The sequence below is a fragment of the Rattus norvegicus genome, chromosome 2, assembly GCF_021556685.1.
Source record: "Rattus norvegicus strain SHRSP/BbbUtx chromosome 2, alternate assembly SHRSP_T2T, whole genome shotgun sequence".
Classification (NCBI taxonomy): domain Eukaryota; kingdom Metazoa; phylum Chordata; class Mammalia; order Rodentia; family Muridae; genus Rattus; species Rattus norvegicus.
The window spans coordinates 81,687,973-81,710,951 of record NC_141535.1 but is presented as its reverse complement, the minus strand read 5'-3'; the positions used below and the strand labels follow the sequence as shown (position 1 = coordinate 81,710,951).

Genomic DNA, 22,979 nt, shown 5'->3' with positions numbered 1-22,979 from the left:
CTGGAAAATTAAAAAAGTAAAAATAAAATGCTTACAAATACCATTTAATTCTTAATCTTATGACTCGATTTGACACATTAGCTTTATACTGGTTTATTATTCATTAAGAAAATAGAATTTCACTTACTGAGAAATATAACAGAATTGTTCTATAGAATATGCTCTATCTATTCCATTTATAAATAAGTTTCTCATTTGTTTCCTTTGTAGGATGACCCAAAAACAACTTCCCTACTTGATGATTTTCCTTTCAACAGCATATAACACAGTAGTTAGCTATGAGGAAAAAGAAATCCCTATCCCTTCATGAGCAGACTTTCATTATTCCCACTAAGATCATTAAAATCAAGATAAATAGCAAAGTGATTAAAAAAAAAACCTATAGCAAAGTGATAAAAAAAAAAAAACTATGTCAACTAAATGTAAGGTGAATTCCTGAGCTCCCAAATCCTGAATGAAGTCCTGTAGCAGTAAACGGCTGCTAAAACAATCTCTTGTCTTTTTTACTAGTTTCAGAACTTGATGTGGTCAAGGACTTCAGGACATTATTGAACTCTGATATTCATAAAAGGGGATAAAGCAATGTGTCATGGTACCCATACTGGTAAGAATTTCTTTTTCATGGTGATCCCTCCGTACCACAGGAAACACAAGAAATACCACTAAATTAGAGTACCACAATTTTCCTCTAAAATGCAATGAAGAAAGTAGAGACAGCCAAATTGTGTGAGAAAATATCTGCATTACTATATGCCTGATCGCAAATTCACACCAAGACCATATTAGAAATATACCTAACTAAAAAGAAAAGAACTTGATTAGCAGATCAACAGCAGACATAGCATCTCTCCAAGGAAGATCCACAAAGCACCAAGAGGTTCAGGAAGCACAGTTCACCTCGTTAATCACTAGAGTTATGCAAATCAAACTCATTTTATCTCTTCACCAGGGGACACCTATTATCAAAAAGACAAGAGATAATCAGTGCTCAAAGGGTAGTGGAGAAATGGGGACCTTGCCCATTGCTGACGAGCGTGTTAATTAGAAGAGCCACTGTAGAGAACAGCATGGAGTTATTTTTTTGGAAATTTAAAAAGAACTATAATTCCAGTCACTAGGTATATATATAAAAAGAAATGAGCTAAATATATTGAAGAGAAATCTACACTCTTGTGTTCAGTTCCATACTACTCATAATAGCCACAAACAGTATAATCTCAGTGTGCTTTAACTGCTGATTGGAGAAACAAAATACTGTCTATACAGTTTGGCATATTCAGCCATTAAATTTGAAAACCTGTCATTTTGTGGATCACAGATGAATTAAAGATAACTGTAGAAGTGAAATCACCCAGGCAGAGAAAGAATTCTAGCATGTGATCTCAAATCATTACCTAGAAGTTGAGAATAGCATGGTGACTGCCAGAAGTTATAGAGGGTTGTGGAAAGAATAGCCAATCCGTGTCATCTGTGGCTAGGCAGAAATGGTTGTTTCCTGTTAGGATTTTGCAAAGTCTGGTGACTATAAATAGCAATAATGTCCTCCAGATATCAGGAAACTATAAAAAAACTCTCTACCACAAATAAATGATACACTTTAATATGTGCAATCTGACTTAAAATTATAAATGTTTATGTGCCTCAAGAACCACACACATATTTATAATGTTGATTTATGTACTAAGGGAAATATATACAAATTGAGGTAAGCATCTTATTTATATATTTGTGTTTACTTCTCTTGGCATCAATGGGTATAGTAAGTGCTCTAAAACTGGAAGATTTTTAAGCCAGATACAAGGCCTCATTACATTATTAACTTATAATATTGCAACATAACATTACTACGCTGGCCTCCAACTCATAGTCTTCGAGTATTGGCCCCATCAGTACAGGGATTGCGGACGCATGACACCATGTTTAAGTATGCCACTTAATTTTATAGTATTACATCAACATTGTGCCACTTCTAAAATGACTAAAACATATACTCAGCATGTTCAATATATCATAGCTCACGTTAACATAAAGCCAATGCAAGAATAGTGATTTATATGAGTAATAGTTTACCACAACTTCATGCATAATTTCTCCTAACATGCGGCATCACAGTGGCCTGCTTTGGGAAACTGATAAACTATGGCTCACTCACAGTTTGATGTAACACTCAGAAATGCCTCAATGTGAGCTACTGACAAATCCACACACAGTCTGAAAATCCAAATGTGTGTTTAGAAAACAGCATTATATTTTTCCAGTCTGGTAAGGCAATCTAATCCACACATCTGACTTCCCACCTCTCAGAAAAAAATGGGAAAAGGGAAGAAGGGGGGAAAGAAGAGAGGGATGGAAGGAAGGGAAGAAGGAAGGAAGGAAAGAAGGAAGGAAGGAAGGAAGGAAGGAAGGACAAGAGATGATAGGTGGAAGACAGAGATAAAAGAAGTGAATCAATTATTAGCTGATGGTATATAATGGCATGGAGAGAATTGCCAATAATGCAATTGAACATGAAAATTAGGCATATGTTTCTAACATGTAAGGTTCTCAAGGAATGCTCTGTTCTATTTGCAAAGTGAAGAGTCAGTGTGCAATGAGGTATCTTTATTAGAACCATCAGAACACAATTACATAGCAGAGCTGAAAGCTAAGCAGAAAACAGAGTTCAAATGAAGTCAAGCATTGCAATCTTCAGTAAGAAATGATAAGCCAGAGGATGGCTGTAACCAGAAACAGAGCAGAAAGACTGTTCAACAAACAGTGAAGTATCTCAATTTGGCTTCCTACGCAAACTCATGTTTCATAAGAAATAATTATAGTTCCTCCTAATATTCTCTATCAAAATCTTTAAATATATGCACAAAGCTCAAAAGGCTTATAACAATTTAAAGCCAAAATGGTACTCATTGATTTTCAAATCATCAGGAAATTAATGCAACCATTTGAAAATGAACATCACAATTAAGTTACAAAATATTTTAAAATGCCTTGTTACTTGTGCTTGGAAGCACACTTATTTAATCAGTATCAAACAACATGAGCAATGAAAATGAAAACCGGCCAGTGAAAAAAAGAGTGTGTTTAAAGTGTTTAAAAATCAAGAACATTTTAACATGGATGTACGTACATATAGCTCATTGCATTTCATTAAAGGAATGTAAATTTAATTTTGATGATGAGTAGCAGTATTATTATTATTATTATTATTATTAGTAGTAGTAGTAGTAGTAGTAGTAGTAGTAGTAAACTGAAACTGTTAAAATAGACTCCAAAAGATTAATAACTACCAGCTTGTTTTCTTATTAAATGAACTAATTTTAATAGACAAACATCCAAAAAGGTTGATTAGAGCCTTTCAAAAATATTTTACATGAGAAAAAAATGAATTGAGAGGGCAGCATGCATTGGACAGGTAAGGAAGTTGAAGGCAATGGGTAGGGGGGTTACAGTAAGATTCATTACATACATGCACACATTTTCAAAACAAATAATTATAAAAAAATAAGTGAAGGGAAAGAGAAAATTTGTTAGAACATTAATGCCAAATTACACATAAATGTCATCAGGGAGAAATCCCAATGTAGCAGACAGAGTTGTGTAATTGTCTAAATGACTAAGAAACTATCAACAAGAAAGGGTACTTGTTAGTTATTATATCTCATGCCATGCTTAAGGCAATGATTACTTTTTCCATTACTATAAAAATGTTTGACCTCTCCTTTTCTCTCGACACCTGAAGCAACAATAGAACTCTATTCTTTAAGACACAGACAACCTGAGCCTATCACTGGAGGAGAGAAGGAAGAATGATCGCAAGTTGAATTCTGTGGGGCAGACAATAATCAAGATGCCGGTGGAAAAAAAAAAATCAGTTCGATTGAACAGAAATTTCTTCCTTTCTAATGCCTTGAGGCTTTCTCTATCCTTTGTAGCACTTAACGCTTAAAATTTCAACTACATATGGTAAAGTTAGTCATTCTCTAATTAAAGCTGTATGTATCTGCATGTGAACTCTGTTTTGGCTGTAAAGATTTAAGACGCTGTTTTGGAAATTATGAACATGTAATTTGTGAAAGTTTCTCATTTAGCCCAAGGATTATTGATCATGTCTTATTTTTTTCTAGATTTCATAACACAGTCTTTCTATCTATCTTTTGTTTTTAACTTCAGCTTGTTGGAAACAGTGACTATTTCATTGTTTTGAAGCTTAAGAAGCTAACTTTAGGTGCTGGGATAAGAGCAGTTCTCACCACATGCTTCCTGTTTACAAACAGATCTAACTTTTGTGATCTTGCTCTCATCTTCATTGGCTCTAAGAATACTTTCACTTTTCTTTCTACCAACTCCTAAGAAGGTGAATCCGGTTTGGGGATTTAGCTCAGTGGCAGAGGGAAGGCCCTGAGTTCTGTCCTCAGCTCCTGGACAGGGTGGGGGTGGGGGGCAGAACGCCAAAAAAGAAAGTGAAACTACTACATTCCTCCACTATGAAGGCAGACTTTCTATTTTTTTTTCCTAGAAAAATAGTGTTTACTGCATGCTTAGGAACTTCAACATATTTCTGAGAAACTTAAATTTATTTTACATTTATTGTGTGTGTTTGTTTCCTATGTGTGTGTTTCTTCTGTTTGTGTGTGTGTGTGTATAGCCCAACCAACTCTTTTTTTTGAGAAGCTCCATTTTGTATGAGGCCAGACCAGTGGGTATATTAAAATTCCAAAAAGAAAACCACAAAGTCCACTTGAGCAAACATCTTATGATAATACCCACCACACCACACACACACACACACACACACACACACACACACACACACACACACACATATCAAGCAACAGCCTGTCAGACTACAATAGCAGAGTCAAGGTACATATAGATAGCCTAAGATATCCCACAGAAAATAGATAATCTAGGAATCTAGGCATCCTGGTTTTGCCCCGTGTTTGGTTCCTGTAGATTATGCCAGAAATACAATTTTTAAAATATTAACTTGCTGACCCATATGGAAGTCCTCCAAGCTTGCTGTAACCACAATAAATACCACCCTACATCCCTAGACTCGAGGCTTTCACTTCTGTCATGCTGAGACAAGGATGTGGTCTCCATCTCCATCCCACAGAAAGGAGCGACACCACGATGTTCTTCTCAAAGCAGTTTATTCAGGAACCTTTCTTTCTGCATGCAAGCAGCAATCTCTCCTTTCTTCCCTTCCTCCCTCCAGCCCCTGAGCACACTCCCTTATATCCTCCCTCAACTCCGCCTCCTCAGTCCAGACTGTGTAGTCTCAGTTCATAGGTCCACGTCACATGGCCTGATCTTGCGTCATAGTGCGTCTGCGCAGCTCTCACAATGGACGTGGCTCGTTTCAGGTGTGTGAAGAAGTCAGGTGCTAGTCATGAGACTTAGCTGCATCCTGGGCGCCATCTTGGGACTGCCACCACATCCGCTCCCCACATCCTTTGTGACTGTATGGCTCAGAATGGCTCCCTACACAAGGAAGGTGAGAATCCTTGCTCTTGACCTCTTAATAAAGACCCTTGTGCATTTGCATCTGAACTGGGTACTCAGTTGTTTTTAGGGTCACTGCAACTTGGGCATAAAGTGTGTGTGTGTGTGTGTGTGTGTGTGTGTGTGTGTGTGTGTGTGTGTGTGTTTTCGTGTGTGCATGCACATGCAAGCACATAACTGCCTGCCCTCCTTCACCACTGCCTTCACCACTACCTGCCTGACTCACTGCCTGACAGAACCACTGCTTATGGGTTGAAGTTAGAGGGCATTTCTTTCAAGAGTCAAATCTTTCTATCCTATATAGGGATCCCAGAAACTGAACTACTCTCGCTTTCCAGCAAGCACCTGTTTGGCCATCTCTCTGACCCAGAATTACATTTTCAATATCTGATTTATTTTGTTCTTAATGATGGTTTTGTACATATACAACACATTTGTCTACTTTTTACACTGATAAAGATATGCCAGCATTTATTAGGTATGTACTGCATTTGATTTCCTAATATACTGTTTTACTAATATATCTCTTCACCAGGTTTCTTTCTCCAATTTGATTGGAGGTATCCCCTTTGAGAACAGTTTCAATCTGCTTTAGGAAAACTCCTTCAATATTTACATTAGAGAGGGTCTATGATGTTGATTTTTTTAAGGGAAGTAATGCTGTCTGCAATTGTTTTTAAACCTCCTGTGTCTTAGAAATTCTCTCTTATAAGGATTTTTTTAAAAAAACTATCTGTTGACATTTGTTGTTGTTGAAAAATGAGTTGTCAGGCCAATCTTTCCGTCTTTGCTGGCAGTCTGTCTTTCTCTTTGGATGCTTTTGAAAATGAAGCTGTCCTCTTCATCCCCATTTCATTCTCATATTTTAGACAAAGCCTCCACTTCTCTAATCCTGGTGTTAATGCTTGGGCTTCCAAGAGCACAAGTTTTCTTCATCCAGTTATTTAAGGATGGTCGAATGTTATTGGTGATGTCTAACTGCTTTTCTCCCTACCTCCCGTCAAGAAGTACTAATTAAAGTTATTGTTACTTTTAATTTTGATGCTGTAAATTTTGACTTTTATCTTTAAATTCACTGATGTTGTCCAGATGTATCTAGTCTGTTATTAGCATCACATTCAAATGACTATCACATTCAAATATCGTATTGTTCCCTTTATTACTTTTGCACTTATTACTCAGCTTAGAGAACACATGCTTTCGTTTTGATGGATTTTTGAATGTGTCTTTATTTGAATATTGTCGTACAACTCTATTCCCTGTGGAAATTCCAGTGTCTGATATTTTGTGAGTCTCTCTCTATTCTCTAGTTTATTTTGGAGCCCTCAGAAATGTTGGTTTTTTCTCCTGTGTTTTGTGATTTGTGGTTATGGTTTTGTGTTCCCTGAACTGTTCTGTGGCAATTCTCTGTGGCCTGGTTTGAAATTGAGTTTCTTCAGAGACTGTTAGTTTTTGTCTCTATTAGGGAAGGGGAGGAATTGCTTCATCCACTTTAAATCTTATTTGGACTTTCAGGTGTTTTAAGTCCACCATGTTTTATAAGTTTGTGTTGTGACCTGCAATGCCATCTGTTTTATGTGCTTTTAAGGATTTTCTTTTTTCTGTAGTCAGGAACAATATTTCTTACAGATCATCCAATAGGGGCAAGGGGCCTTACTTTCCATTTTCCTACTATATGAGCATGTTCTATTGAGATACTTTCTATTCTGAAACCAGAGAATTTTATTTTCTGCAGAACAGCAAGAAATGAGTTCATTGAGGAATGAGAATTGTCATCTACTGCTAGACATGCAAGCAAAAGTCAGCATTGTGCTATCATCTACTAAAAGGAAATATATCTTTTCAAAACACATTTTATAAAAAAGTCTCATCCATGTTTGAACAAAAGAAGTTTGGACAGACACACACACATTCATGTAAACATACACATTTCCCCCTTAATATAATGCACATGCACACACACACACACACACACACACACACACGATTTTGAGGAAAATTCATGGTTGCCTTGTTAAGTCTTTGCTCAGCAATTACTGTTAGTTGCTATGAGTTTTGCTTGTTGGGGATTCATTTGACCTTTCCTAGCTCCATTATGATGTTGACACATATTGCTAAGGTATCAATTCCTTTCAAAAAACAGTAATCAAAAGAAAAATGGCAAAAGTTAGTTATTATACAAAGTTAGATTATGTTTAAAGTAGTATTTCAGCCCAATTGTACACAAACATATACATGCCCACACACATACAAACACAAATACACACACATATTAAATTAGCATTAATAGTCATAACTGCTTCCAACTATGCAAATAAAGTTTAAATAATTAATACAGAGATATGATATAACATCGTTAGGTACAGATTTACTAAAAGAAATTATAATTTATTCTTTATCATGCATTAACAGATTTTAGTCATCACATAGGAATGTCGGGTGAAGCTAGAGAGTTTATTTTTGTACATTTTAAAAATTGTGCATAAGACAATAAAGTATTCAGAAAGTTTTTATAGTCTATGTATAACAGGAAAGAGACAATATGAGCATGAGAAAGCATACTCCATCACTAGATGACCTTGAACACTAGCAGAGCTGGAAGGAAGCCCTCTGCTTTCTGATAAAGAAGGTAAATTCATCATATCTATGAATCACACAGATCCTGATAACCTAGATTAATTTTCCCAAATTTAGAACTCTGCAAAGTAGCACACATTGATAAGAGCAAAACAGAAGACATGTGATTCTCATCTTTTCAGTAAATATCAGAAATGCTGTATCCCACTTCAGTTAGATTTAGGATAACATTATCGTCTAATCAACTTTCAGTCCAAATATGTATTGTAAAAAGCTGTACCTTGACAGTAGAGTTTGGCTCGATGTCAATGATCTGAGCGTTCTTCCATGTCTGTGTTAATTGTTAGGAGTTGCTGCAAGGGAATATTTGACATCAACAGTGAATGCACACAAAGACTTGTTTTGGCTTAGCGCTTCAGTTCTCAGTCCTTCATGGTCAATAGTGTGTGGTAGAGGAGATTAACTCACTTCAAGGATAACAAGCAAATGGCAATGCTAGACAAGCCTGAGGCAAGCTGGATCCTCTGTAGCGCCCTCCCAGATGGATGCCTACTTCCTCTAACACGGCTACAATCTACCTATAGCATTTATAATAATGTCACTGTGTTATGAATCTACCATGGGATACAACACTCATTAGATTGGAGTACTCAGGGTCTAATTGTCTCTGAAATGTCATCATAGACATAGCCCAAAATTGTATGCATTGTTTAGCTTCATAATTAACCATCATAGTATTGTAACTATGAAATACAGGTATTGTAGATCAATGGATGAAATGTACAGTTTGAGGCAAATGTTATTTTTCTTATGTAATTGTGTACTATTTTTATTAAAGCCCACAATCTTACAAAATACAAATCCTTATAGATGCTATTAGCAGCTAATGTGTGTAACTATTAAAAAATTTTGTCTTCTATGATGCACACCTGGTGTTTTATTTAAACTAGTATTTAAAAAGTATGATACTTAGGAGAATGAAATATCATGTTTATTTAAAATTTGCTCATAAATATTTAATAAAATTTATTCCATTCAAAGTTATCCTTTGAGTAAGTACAAAAGTTCTAATTCTTCTATGTTGTCTTACTAGGACAATTAAGTTTCTGATACTACTCCTCATGTACCGGGACAACTCACAGACTAATGGTGCTTGAAAGTCTTAGGACAGCCCCAGATCTCAGAGGACCTCAGAAACAGAATTCACAGTTCACAAGTAAGATAGAGATCTGAACTCATGGAATGGCCACTTGGATTCTCACTTCCTCAGACCATGATGGGAGTGTCCTTCCCAGTCCCTGCAGTCTGATCTGAGCATTGGACCTCTTCTTTCAGCATTTGCTACTTGTCTACTGGCACTATGCTCTTGTCTTCCCCGTTGTCTCCATCTCATCCAACTTGCTTACTGGCACTATGCTCTCATCCCATTAACTGCAACTCACCTAACACATTCCTGCTCTACCAGTTTCTACTCTATGACCTTGGAAAAGCTAGAGAATTACCTCAGAGGTTACCAGTAGCACCACATGAGACCTTGCAGAGATTCCCTCTAACAGGGCTGTGGTGGCTTCCTTGGAATAACAGTTCTAGACTGACTACTCCCACCTGTTCCACTATGATAACAATTCCTCATGATTCTCTGGCAGGTTATTTATTTCCAGTATCCAACAGTCTTCATTGAAGGTTTATATACAAAAATTCATGCTAGATATATTCTCTTATTTAAAAAGCCTCAATGTATATTACACTGTTCTACAACATGAAAATATACAATAAATGGATTTTAAAACAAAATGCAAATGCCATGGACCTAAATCAACTCATTTCAGTCTCAAATTGTCAGGAGAGATGCATAGGAAAGAATGACTCCAAGTACACCTAGAATTTTTCATATGAAAATATAGACGTGCAATAGCATTAGACCAAGTATACATACAGAGATAATACATCACTGGTGTTAGGGGAGCTCTATAGCAGTTGTTCACAACCTATGGGGCATGATCACTTTGAGGGTGGATGATCCTTCCACAGGAGTTTCATATCAGATTTCCTGCATTTCACATATTTGCATTATGATTCACAACAAGAGAAAGATTACATTTATGAAGGAGCAATGAGAATTTCATGGTTGGGGGTCACCACAACATGAGGAACAGTATTAAAAGGTTGCACCACTAAGAAAGGTAAGATACACTGCTGTGTAGGCTGGTGGATAGCCTCCAATTTAGCTTGGCGTATTTTCCTGCTGTTAGAATGATCCCTGTCACTCTGGCTTCAACTGTGCCACTATTACCTCACCAACATAAGGACAGAGCATTAGAGAAAATGCATGGCTTCCAGGTTCTTCCCTCTCATCCAACTAGTTGAATGGAAAATCTGTTTAAGATTAAGAAACTCAATTTCATCCCTATAACAGAGAAAAATTGCACCTATCTTTTCTAGGATGTTGCAGTGTTTAAACAGAAAGCATTCTGCTATGGCAAAGAGTGATGAAAAACCAACATATAGTAAGTGTTAGAATCTTACCAAGTGATTTAAAATTTCACACATTTAGTACTTATGTTTACTCTTGGTTGTAAACTTGACTGGATCTGGAATCAAATAAGATGATGCATCTGTGAGGATATTTCTTGAAAACAATGGGTCTTTACCATGACCCTACCATGAGACTCTACCAGAGTGTGTGGCACTCTGTAGTTGTGACTAATACAAAGAGGAATAGTTGAAAAACTGGTGCTTTTTGCCTGCCCACCATTGCCTCTTACGGTGAGAGCATCTACTTGGATGCTGCTTCGGCCTTGGTTATTCTCAACCTTCACTGATGTTGGAACACAGTTCCTCTGCCTCACAGTGTGGATTAACACTAACAAAGTTCCAAGAACCCTCCAGGCCTTTGCTATCCCACTGGGACTACTGAGGCTCACAGCCCTATGGATGAGCAACACTAGTTCACAGCCTCTCAAACATCCAAATAGCCACTGGGATTAAGCAGCCACAGCCAAGCAAACCAATCTAATAAGTTCTCTTTGCAACATCTATGCCCCTTATAAAGATATTTTCATGTCCTCCTACCTCTCTGATCAAAATAAGTACCTGAGATTGCGCCTTAGTGGGAAGGAAAGAATTCTCTTCTTGGTTGTCAGTTACAAATCTCTGATAAGCTTGGTATTAACTCATGTGGGTACTTATTTTCTGTGCAGAAAAATACTTCAGATGCTTTGAACTGCTAAAAAGCACCTCTCTCTCTTCATCGGTACACAGAATTTTATCCCCCAAACAACCCAGATTCAACACTCTACAGGAAAAAGAGTACCAAATATAGAATCTCAAGATTAGGTTAAAACAACAACTCCATGAACAAAATAATGTAAATTCACTCAGATGCATATTCTTTCAGAAGAAACCAAAGAAACTAATTTCAGCTATATTTAGCCTGTTTGTTTAAACTTTGATTTTAAGTTCTGGATTATTTGAGAAATAACTGTAGCAGTATTTTAATCTAATATATATAAATTCAAACTCTATATAACTTTTTGTTTTACCAAGGCAGACAAATATATGATACAATGTACTAGCTTTAAAAGTATTATTAGCAAGTCACCCTATCAGGTACCATCCATTCAGAGTGAATAGACTGTTTTGTATATTTCACCAGAAAAAAAATACAAAAGAGAGGAAACAGAGGAGAGGCAGATGCTAGAACAATCTGGTTACCATCCATAGAGTGAAGCAGGACCTATACAGGGTGTAAGTGGAGAAGCCTCTCTATGGCTCCCAGACTTCTTCAAAACTCCAGAGACGCCCCCATCTCTCTCCACATTCTCTGCCACTGTATACTTGACAGAATAGAATTCACTAAATGAGCATTATTGTGTAAGGACAGGCAAAGGTTACATTTCAGCACATGGAGAAAACAGAGAAATATCCAGCAAAGCAGCAACATCACAGAACTCCCTGGTAAGGGAGTCTGTGCAGTGTGCAGATCCTCCTGGAACAGAATTCTCTGTGATTCCCCTAAATTGATACTGTTTAATTACTAGGCCTACTGACATTCTATTTTCTCTAAGTGCTCTTGCCATAACAAATTAATTTAATTAAAAGATGAGCACCTTTATTAAAATCTTTTGTATAATAACTTGAAGGGAAAAATCAAATGTCACTCAAAATCCAAGTAAATCTATCTGTTAAACCAAAATAAACCAACTTATGCTGTGATACAAAGACAGGCATTTAGCTTGAGATAGTCTTATGGTAAAATACCTAGCACTTCACTGGTAATTATCTCCATATGCCCTCTTAAAGGAAGAAAAAAAATCAGTCACTACCTTTTCTTCATTGTATTCTCTGCATGTACTCTCTTGATACTATAAGAAAAAAAAGCCTAAATAACAATAACATTTTTAGGCACTGAAATCTGGCATAGTGTAATATGCTTAAAATGTTCATGTTCTCAATGTTTTAGCGAGTTTGTCCATTCATTCTGTTCTAGTTCTATGTATTGTGGAAATTACCGGAATTCTCAGTATTCTGGATGAACCAAGGAGACTATCAAGGTCTAGAGAATTTGTCTCTTATTTCCTAATGAGGAAAGTTTGAATATTTACATAAATCCTCTCTGAAAACAGCTTCATTATTCTAATATGGAAAAGATGGCAGCAACAGAAACAGTTGTTTGCAGATGTGACAGGTCTGAGGATTTCATGAACTCATAGCCACTGACACTGCGTGAGAGAGATCTATACAAGACTGAGCCAGGCAATGCCCCACCATGAATGAGGAAGGGCACAAGAAGCTGCACACTTAGCTGAGGGACTATTATCAATTGATGGCTACTGTAGAAGAATCAATTTTCCTCAGGATTATGGTCCTTTAAAGACCACCACTGGTCTAGCAAATGGCCCACACCAGTATACAGATTCACAGCAATCTGATTATTTTTAAGAAGTATGTGGAATTAAAAGGGAAAATTGGTGTTGAGGATAGGGTAAGAATTAGAGAGAACAGAATGGGAGTGAACTTGGTCAAAACACATTATGTGCACTATGAAATTCTCAAACATTAAATTTTATTATAACCTTTTGATAGAAATCTAAGGACTCTTTTTTAGGACTCCATTTGAAGAAGATTATCAAATTGTTTTCAACAATATGAAAATGTTTATTTACAAAAAACAAGAAAGTAAGTAAGGCTGAAATTCAAAATGGCAGCTTTCGTCAGTATCAGACAAGTAAAAATGAAACTTTGGAGGATAAGACCCTAAGGCTGATGATATTACACACTTGATTCTTAAGACAGGGAAAAAACCAAATGAGTAGTGCTGTGGGAGGCTCATCCCTACTGGCTAGTTCCATACCATAGGTAGTTTCTATGCATTCTACCAGCGAGAAAAGCAGCTAACAGTCCTACCCAGCTATAATAGCAAGTAGCCTCGCAGGATATGACCAGAGGTGCAATAGTGCACAAATACCTCGAGAGGAGGTAATAACTATCTAATTATATTAGGCCAGCATCACAAAGTGGAGCGCATGCTTACTACTGGTAACTGGGACAAAAACTGTGATGGCCTAAGTCATAGAGGAGAAGCAACTACTAGTATTACTCTGCTAAATGAACATCGTAATAGATTTCCCCTGGAGTTCTTATTTTTAGACCCATAGCTTAAGGCATTTTTCACCTCTCATGAGAGAAACAATACTTTGTGTAGATTGTGATTAATACACACAGACATAGGACTGGTCAACATGCAGAGTAAAAGACTGGAATGCTTTCAATGGGGCACCTATGGCTCATCCCTTTCTCAAGGCTCAGGATCATTGTGTAAGAGGTACAACCAAGAGTGCAAACACCAATGTAGTAGATATCTACAATGGGACGGTATTTGCTGGGCATAATATAGCCACTTCACATGTAAACCCACTGAGGTTGTAGATATATGCTCAAGGCTTACACAGAATCAAGTCAGGTAAAATCTCATAAGAGAGGGAAGCCAGGAGGCTCATGACAATCCATCCCATCTTAGGAGTTATTGACAAATGAGGGCTGATGGCAGAGTAAGAGACAATTTTCGTTAGTTCCTAAAGAGGCAACACATGCTCGGATGTATGGTCTTACTCACATATCCATCCTGTAGAAGCAAAACATGCTTGAAAACATGGTCTTCCCCACTTACCCATTTGGCGAGACAATGTACGTCAGTGACTTTAAAAATAAATCACATGAATTTGAGAAAGAAAATGCTGTGTCATCGGTCAGAAATTAAAGAGAAGGAATTAGAGACAGAATTTGAAATTTAAAACACTTCATATTGGTGCATGAAATTCTAAAACATTAAAAAAAGCAAAAGTAGGATAAAAATTGAGCTGTAAAATATAACTTAAGGGACATGTGTCACAAAAGTGCAAGTATTGTTTAATACCTCTAAGCCAATTGGGACAATCAATCATATACATAGTTTAAAATACAAAATTATGAAAATTTATCCTTAGATGTAGAAGGATTTGAAAAATACTATAATAGTATTTCATGTCTTTAAAATATCTATGTAAACCGGGGACAGAAGATAATTTTCTCAAATTAATAGAAGATACACACATTCAACATCTCCTGAAGCCAGTGCCGTACTAAATAGTAAGATGCTCAAAGCCTTCCCAATAGAAGACCATCACATGGAAATATAAAACACCACACCCCTCCTTTCCATCTTGCAAGAAATACTAGCTATTGCAATAAAAGAAGAAAAGGAATTAAAGGTACTCAAGTTGGGAAAGCAGAAATGAAGCTGGCTTTGTTCACAGGTGGCGTGTTTAGTCATTCATATAGAAAATCTGAAAGACAAAAATGAACTAGAACCAATTACAGTAATTTGCAATGTACAATGTTTCCATGACAATTACCTATCATTTTTACATAGGTGAAGTGAACTCAAAGTAAAACATAGCTTTATAATAAAGATCAGTGGCTTAAAATGACACTTTTTAGGAAAGTATCTTTCATAATAAGTATAAGAAATATTAGAGAAACTACAAAATTCTAATGAATAAAAGCAAAGAAAATGTAAATGAATAGCTATATTCTTGGCTAGAGATATCCAATTTTGCTAACATGTCATCTCTTCCCAAGTTTAAGTATGTTTTTAAATGAAATTGCTATAAAAATAGCAGCAACTTGTTCTGCCCCTACTGGGAAATTGACTCTAAATTTACATAGGAAGGCCCAGGATTGCATTTATCATACAGAAGACAGACGAACAAATAAACATAAAGTTGGAGTATCGACATTCACTTAACACTTAGGGTAAAGAGACAGGGATTAGTACAGTTCGGAGTTGGGAAGAGAATGGAGTACGGTTGACCTACAGAGCAAGTCAGAAATATACATAGGTGATATAATAATAATGATGATCCAAGGAGCAAACATCATCTTTTAAAGATATTATGTTAGAATAAATGGATTTATGTATGCCAGACACAATTTATCATGGAGCTAATTAAATATTTATGTTAATTAGTGAACTAATTATTATTATTACTAAATGATATTAAATACTTGAATAATAGATATCCTTAGAAAGCTTGAATGTAATGCTATAATATGTGTAAGAGATAACTTGCAGACATACTTTATTAAGACTGAAATTTAGAGTTCTGAAAAAATTTCCAGAGTGTGGAAAGACAAACAGGAACTGGGAGAAGACTTGCGTGATCAATGGCACTTAAATAAAACACATCAGGGACTTCTAAACTAAGTGCTACAGGGACAGTTTAGTCAGAGAAGTGCTTGCTTGCAAGCATGAGAGTCCAGGTTCTGTCCTGAGAACCATGTAAGAAAACGTGTGCATAGTGAAATCTGGGATGCTTGAGCTGGGATATGGGTGCAGAAGTAGCTGGCTGGATCCCTAGAGGTTTCTGGCCAGCTCACCTAGTCCATTATGCTGCAGGCCAATGAGAAATCTTTTCCTGTAAAATGCAATGGATGTCATATTCTAGTTTCTACAAGGAAGCACACACACACACACACACACACACACACACACTACATTGGCATATGTGAGTATTCACACACAAATATATGCCTATGTGCACAAAAATGCACATATTCATTTGCACACACAAATAGAAAATTGTACAGTCTTAATAAATGGACCAATGACGTTAAAGAGCATCTTTAATCAAAAATATGTTATACTAGTGACAGGTAAATACATGAAGACAGTCAACATCATATGCAATTTCAGAATTGTAGATGAACAGGATTATTAGATATCATAGCACATCTATCAGAATACCAGCATTTAGGACGTTTGAGAGATCAAATGCTGATGGAAAGAGATGCAAACAGAAAACACTTAGCTTTGTGGTGTTATAGTTTGTAAGTTTACAGATCGCTGGTTTATACAAAACTGAACATGCTGTACCATTCAACTGAGCAATCACTCTGCAAAGTACTTATTAACCTAGACAGACTTAAACACATGTCTCCACAAATATTTGCATACAAATATGAATCACAGCTCTAGTCATAACTGGCAAATTTAAAACCAATTAAAATGTGCTCTACTTGGTCAGTGGATAAATATAATGATGTTAATGCCAGCAATGAAATACTCTCTGCACTAAAAATCTATATTATCAAGCTGTGAAAAGATGTGGAAAATTTTAAATGTATATTATTAGGTCAAAACCTGCAACAAGCAATCTGAAAATGTTGAGGGCTGTATGGTTTAAAAAGATTTCAGAAGACAAAATTATGGAAAGAGTAAAATATATTAATTTACTTGAGAATATGATGTCTGTGAATATAGAGACCTAAAGCAGAATGTGAAGCCAGTGAAAATACTGTGATTGATAATATTAAATTGATTGATGGGCATCCTTAAAATTTTTCTACACCTCCATTCCTGCATTTTCTGTAGACAGGATAAATTTTGGGTCAACTATTTTGTTGGCTGGTTGATGTCCCCATCATTTCATTGGGGGTCCTGCCTGGCTACAGAAGGTGGCCTCTTCAAGTTCCATATCCCCACTGCTGTGAGTCTCAGTTAAGGTCACTTGCATTGATTCCTGGGACCCTGTCCCATTCCAAGTCTCTAGCAAAACAATGAGATGCCCTCACCTCCCCACCCCACTGTACCCTTCCCTAAACAGCAGTCTCAATTAATATGGACCCCCTAGAACTCTCAGACAGTGGATCACCAATGAGGCAGCATACACCAGCTGAGATGAGGGCCCCAACATATATACAGCAGAAGACTACCGCGACTGGGTTCAGTCAGAGAAGATGCACCTAACCCTCAAGAGACTGGTGGCCCTAGGAAGTTTAAAGGTCTGGTAGGTTGGGGGTAGGGTCATCTTTGTGGATACCGCGGGGAGGGGGGAAGGGCTGGGAGAAGGTATGGGATATGGAACAGTTGGAGGGTGGACCAGGAGGGGAATAAAATCTGGAGTGCAAAAATAAATAAATTAAAAATATTAAAAAGCATAGATTTGTGACAAGAAAAAAATTTCTAAATTCCACCCAAAATGTATTAATGCTTCATATTTATTCAACAGAATGCCTTGAAAGACTTATTTAAGTAGAAAAAATGTTCACATTTATGTGTACATGAGTTAACTGAACCATTTCAGAACCTGTTTCAGGAGCATTAAGGTAAGGGTACTGATTTGTTTTAATGCAAGAAGAGGAAAAACTTCTCTAATTGTACAAAATGTATGTGAGTTTGGGAATATAAACGAGACTTTGATCAATGAAAATATGAGAAAAACCCACTAGAGAGCTAAACTTTTTTTTTCAGTTCTGATATTCTTAACTTTCCCAACTGTGTTCTTCCATGGTACTTAGCATTTAATCTCCTAGTGCTACAATGAGATCACCAAGTGTGATTAGAGTTGTAGATCACTCAGAGAGAGAAGACAGAAGATAAGAAAGACAGAAGTGACAAGTCAATGATCATAAAAGTAATCAATCGCTCAGTGGAGATTAGATTTCTGAAGCCTGTTGTCTTCTACTTACTTGTCAACATGGTAACCAGAGTGCGTCAGGAGTGCCCTCCAGAACCGAAAGATAGAAATAGTTCTTTCGCATGAGCATACATTATTTCAGTGTTCAGTTGGTTAAAGCAAACTTTATTAAACTGTATAATCAAACATCTACTTTCTGCAAAACAAATTATCTTGAGTCATGTTTGTATCAAACTACTTTTATATTAAATCATTATCATGTTTCATATTTTGCTTCCTTTACCTAAAAATCATTCATGAATTTGCATTTATAATCTAAATTTTATATTGTCATGTTTCTATTAGTGTGTATATTCAAAATGTCTTCATACCATATAACCATACTTTTGCAAAAACACCAAAGACACCAATATAACATGTCTCTTTTGCTTTAATACTTTGCACATATAAGCTAAGAACTATGAAATTTACCAGGATTAAAAAAAAAGTCTTCTTGACAAAATATTGTCATTCATTAACTCCAGGCAACATATCCAGAAACTCATCAAACCATAAACTTGTTTGTAAACACAGTAGTCAAACATTTTTTCCATTCATCTTGAACTAATGGGCAAATACTCTTTCCAAAGTTGAAAATAAGAATGCAAAAGGAGGATTGGCTTTTGAAAGTGAGAAAGAGTGAAACTTTGGGTTTAGATGTCTCATTTTCTGGCTGAGTTCATCATGGACAGATGCACACACAATAGAATGAAGCCCCACGGAGGGGGAAGGTCTGGGAGGGGAGTGAGGTGGAGAGTGGGGACATTCTCTTGGAGTTGGGGAGGAAGAATGTGATGAGGAATTGTCTGAGGGTAGACCGGGGGGCAGGGATAATGACTAGACTGTAAAAAATTTAATAATAATAATAATAATAATAATAATAATAACAATAATAATAATAGAAATCAAGAAACAAAAAGATGAATGCAAGAAAGTCAATTAGGGAGCTGAGCATGGTCAGTCACTTATGCGTAAGGTGATGGATGAATTCAAGTGCCTACGTAGTACCTACAATGTTGGTAGCTCAAAATCATAAAATTATTGGACAGAGGGCTCAACAATGCCATTGTAATTTGCTTTGCCTCTAAAATTAAAAGTTAAGGCAAAATATAATTAAGAAATGGTCATTGATTATAAAAATATATACAGCACTGCATGAAAAATAGTCATTTGTGTTTAACTAGCGTTTTCTAAGGAACTCCAGAAAAACAACAGCTATTAATACACTGTTATTAAATGTTATTGTTAAATTATTAAACATTAAATTATTATTAAATTAATTTATATAAATTATTAAATATTAAACATGCAATAGAAAAATGTCATAACTTCCAGGGAATAAGATAGATATTTTGAGATTTAACAGTATCCAGTCAGAAAGGTTTCAGAAACACTTAGTTTCCATTCACACAGTAAGACGACATAACAGCAAAGCATGTACTCTGGATGCTAAGATTTGAGGTGAGGAGTGCTGTCAAAATCCAAAAGGTGTGAGCCAGCAGAGTACTCTAAGTCCTAGAGATTTGTTCAAGATTCAAGATCCAGATGGAACTTCTTTGGAAGAACTCACACATTACAAAATCAAAACAAAGTGAAAAACCATCAACCTTATTTTTATTGTCCATTAAACAAAATAAATATTAAGACTGTAAAATGAGTTTGTGGTGGTGTATCAATTAAAATTTCTATAAGGAAATAAAAATATGAAAACAATTTCAATTGCAAAGGTGTCAAGAGGAAAAACAGAAAAAGGCGACTTAGGGGCAAACGAACAATGTAAAACACGTTTTGTAACTGGGAAACAGCCTCCTGGACATGAGAAATTAAATGGGTTAACCCATGCTTAAAGATACAGTAATTAACAGTGTGGAGGGATTGAGACTTCGAGGAATCGTGAATTACACAAAACAGGCATGCAGGAGCATGAGATTCAGTTGCTTGTTCATTTGATAAAATAATGAAGTATAACAATTTCAGAAAAGATGTTTCTATGATAAATAGATATTGTTTTAGTTGACTTCCTATGGCTGTGACAAAACGTCATGACCAAAACCACATGGGGGAGGAAAGGGTTGGTTTTACTGTTCAATGCTCAGGTTACATACCATCACTGAGGAAGTCAGGAAAGGAACGTATGACAAGAACATGCAGGAGGAAACTGATGCAGGGCTTTGGAGAAGTGCTGCCTACTTCTTTCTCAGCCTGCTCTCTTATATAGCCCAGGAGCATCTACCTGGAAGTGACACCACCTCTAATCATCTAAGCCCTACCACATCAATAACTAATTAAGAAAATGTTCCATGGATTTGTCTTCATGCCAATATTATGCAGACATTTTCTTAATTAAAATTTCCTCTTTCCAGATATGTTCAGATTTGTAATAAGTGGACAAAAAAAGCAACCAGAACAGATAATGTTTTGGGAAACTTAAATATGGACCGCATCCAGAAAAAATAATGAGATCAATTTTTAATGCAAAATTAAATATTAAATTTTCTCTATGAAAAAAATCAGGGACTTTTACGGGGAAGAAAAATTAGAAGTTTTAATATAGTATATTGACCTATATTTTAGTAAAAAAATTAAAAAAGGAGAGACAATATTAATAGAGACTGTGGTGGTTTGAATGGCAAATGTTCCCTAAAGACTCCTGTATTTTAATGTTTTTTCCAAGTTGATAGCTGTTTTAGAAAGCGGTAAACCTTTGATAGAGAAAGAATATCACTGGAGTTGAGCTATGTAACTGTTGATGCAGAAAACAAAACAAACAAAACAAAACAAAAAGCAAACAAACTTGGTGTGACTTTCCTTCACATTGTATTAAGATGTGTCTTTGTATTTTCAATTGTTAATTTTGGCCTGATCTTCGTATTGTTATTTATAATGGCCCGTCATTGGTTTTATACGTGTCAATGCTTGTCCTTCCACAGCTACTTAAAAACATGAAGGACAGACAGGCCTCTATGCCTAACAGCAACCTAAGAGATGTATCTGGTGTTGCCTTGCTGATGGTTGGTTGTAATAAAGATCTCATGGCCAATGGCTGGGGCAAGAAGTGCACAGAAATGCAAGCAGAGTTAAAAGGACCTGGAAGGGAACAGACACAGACACAAGTGGAGCAGAGAGGGTAAAGATCTAATCATGTGGCCAGTCACAGTGCCTAGAATAGTCAGGGTATGTTTAGATAGTAGCTGGGAGAGAGCCCTAGCTAAACGCTTAAGCTTTAATAAACTATGCTAGGAATCTTGGATTGATTTTCGAACTGCTGGTGGTCTGAAAAGGTACAAAAACCCAAGCAAAGACAAACAAAGAAAAGAATAGCTCTCATCTTAAAGAAAAGAGTAAGTAATTCATGCCAGAGTCATTTTGAGCGAGTGAACATAACTCAGGAGCAGAGATCTAGGTTACTAAAAATCTCACGTTGTAACGTGGAGACATTTCGATGAGCGTTTATAGTTGTATAACCCAAGATAATTAACTTTTGAACCTGCAACATCTCAAGCTCTCCACAGGACTGAAATTCCAGTCAGTTCACTCATGTCTTCAGACACAGACTCCTCTCGTGAGTCTTTGTTCACCGGCATGACACTGCTTCTCCAGGAAATTTTGTTCACGGTTCCCCTGTTCACCAATCATCACATGTTGTGCACACAGGGACCATGTATCAAATATTGTGAAGTCCCTCGTGACTAGCAGGCTTAGTCTTATGATAGGATGTATATGACACTTGAGGAGTGGGCAGGAAAGCAGTCTTTGGGAGAGCAGAATAGCTAAAAAAAAAGGCCATTATGATCTGGATCTGAATTAATTTTTACCCTTTGTTTCTGGCATTGCATTTATATGTGGCATAAATTTTTATACTTCAAACTAAGTAATCAATATCATTTGACTCAATACAGTGAAGGTTACACATGATACAAAATAAAATTTATGAGATTGACTATATAGTCCCCCTGTTGTACAATTATTTGTTTTAGTCTTTCTCATATTTGAATAAAAATGTAAAACGAGTTAATGCAGCATTGCCTCCTCTTTTTATTACTAAATCATTGTTTAATTAATTTTTAAATCCTGGCAAATTGTACTATAGTACATTTTAGATAGCAATAAACATCAAGATTTAAAGTATAAAACATTGTGGATATTGTTATTAGACATTGATGTCTTTTGTATAGTTTGAATAAGAGGGAATTAACCAAAATCTCTAGCTTTCTCTAATCAGAGTATATGGAGTTAAAATTTAACTAAAAAACATCTTGCCTTAACCAAATCATATTGAATAACTGGAATACATTCATATAGACAATGGAAAAACTTTAATATTTCAAATATTAGTTTAAAAGCAGTCAACAACAAGAAGGTATGTTCAATGAAAAGACATTATATATTTATTCATAATGTTATTAAAACCAAGACTAGTCATTATTTAGAAATATGCCAGGTGGAATTTATGTAAGGAGCATGAAAGGGAGGAAAGGTTTAGTTACCCGGTTCCTCAACACTGGAGATGAGATATCCAGCAAAGGCTACGGAGTTTTCTCTCAGATGATGTGAAAAACTGCACTCCTTCTGGGGGTGAGGTAAAGTAACGTGCATACAGTTCGGATCTTTAAGTCAGAATGGAATATTTGATGTGATCTTTTTCTTTTAGGTGATGAAACATATGGGTTTTATGCCTTGAAGAAGATCAGAACTATTTTAAATTTTAGTGGCCACATGTAAAAGTCTCTTATAATGCGTTATTTATATAATAGACCAAAGTTTATGAACAATTTTAAATATTTCTTCAGTAGAACATGTTTTACAATCATTGAGTAATTGAGTGCTAATGTTTACTGTGGGCATCAGTCTCTAAAAATATTTACAAACTTTAGGTAATGATTATTGTAAAAGAGCAAAGGCTTT

The 22,979-nt window shown here is 36.1% G+C and overlaps 1 long non-coding RNA gene across 10 annotated transcripts in view; it reads left to right on the top strand.

Annotated features, from left to right (window-relative positions):
- Positions 1-5,265: 5,265 nt before the first annotated feature.
- Positions 5,266-22,979, top strand: part of LOC102551357 (uncharacterized) — a 140,008-nt gene continuing 122,294 nt past the window's right edge. For 7 of the 10 annotated variants that reach the window (XR_015671224.1, XR_015671225.1, XR_015671219.1 and 4 more), the window contains exons 1-3: positions 5,266-5,494; positions 9,173-9,295; positions 10,522-10,586. This is a non-coding gene — a long non-coding RNA (uncharacterized LOC102551357). The remainder of the gene's footprint in view (positions 5,495-9,172; positions 9,296-10,521; positions 10,587-22,979) is intronic. The other 3 variants (XR_015671229.1, XR_015671227.1, XR_015671231.1) reach the window with 1 other exon arrangement.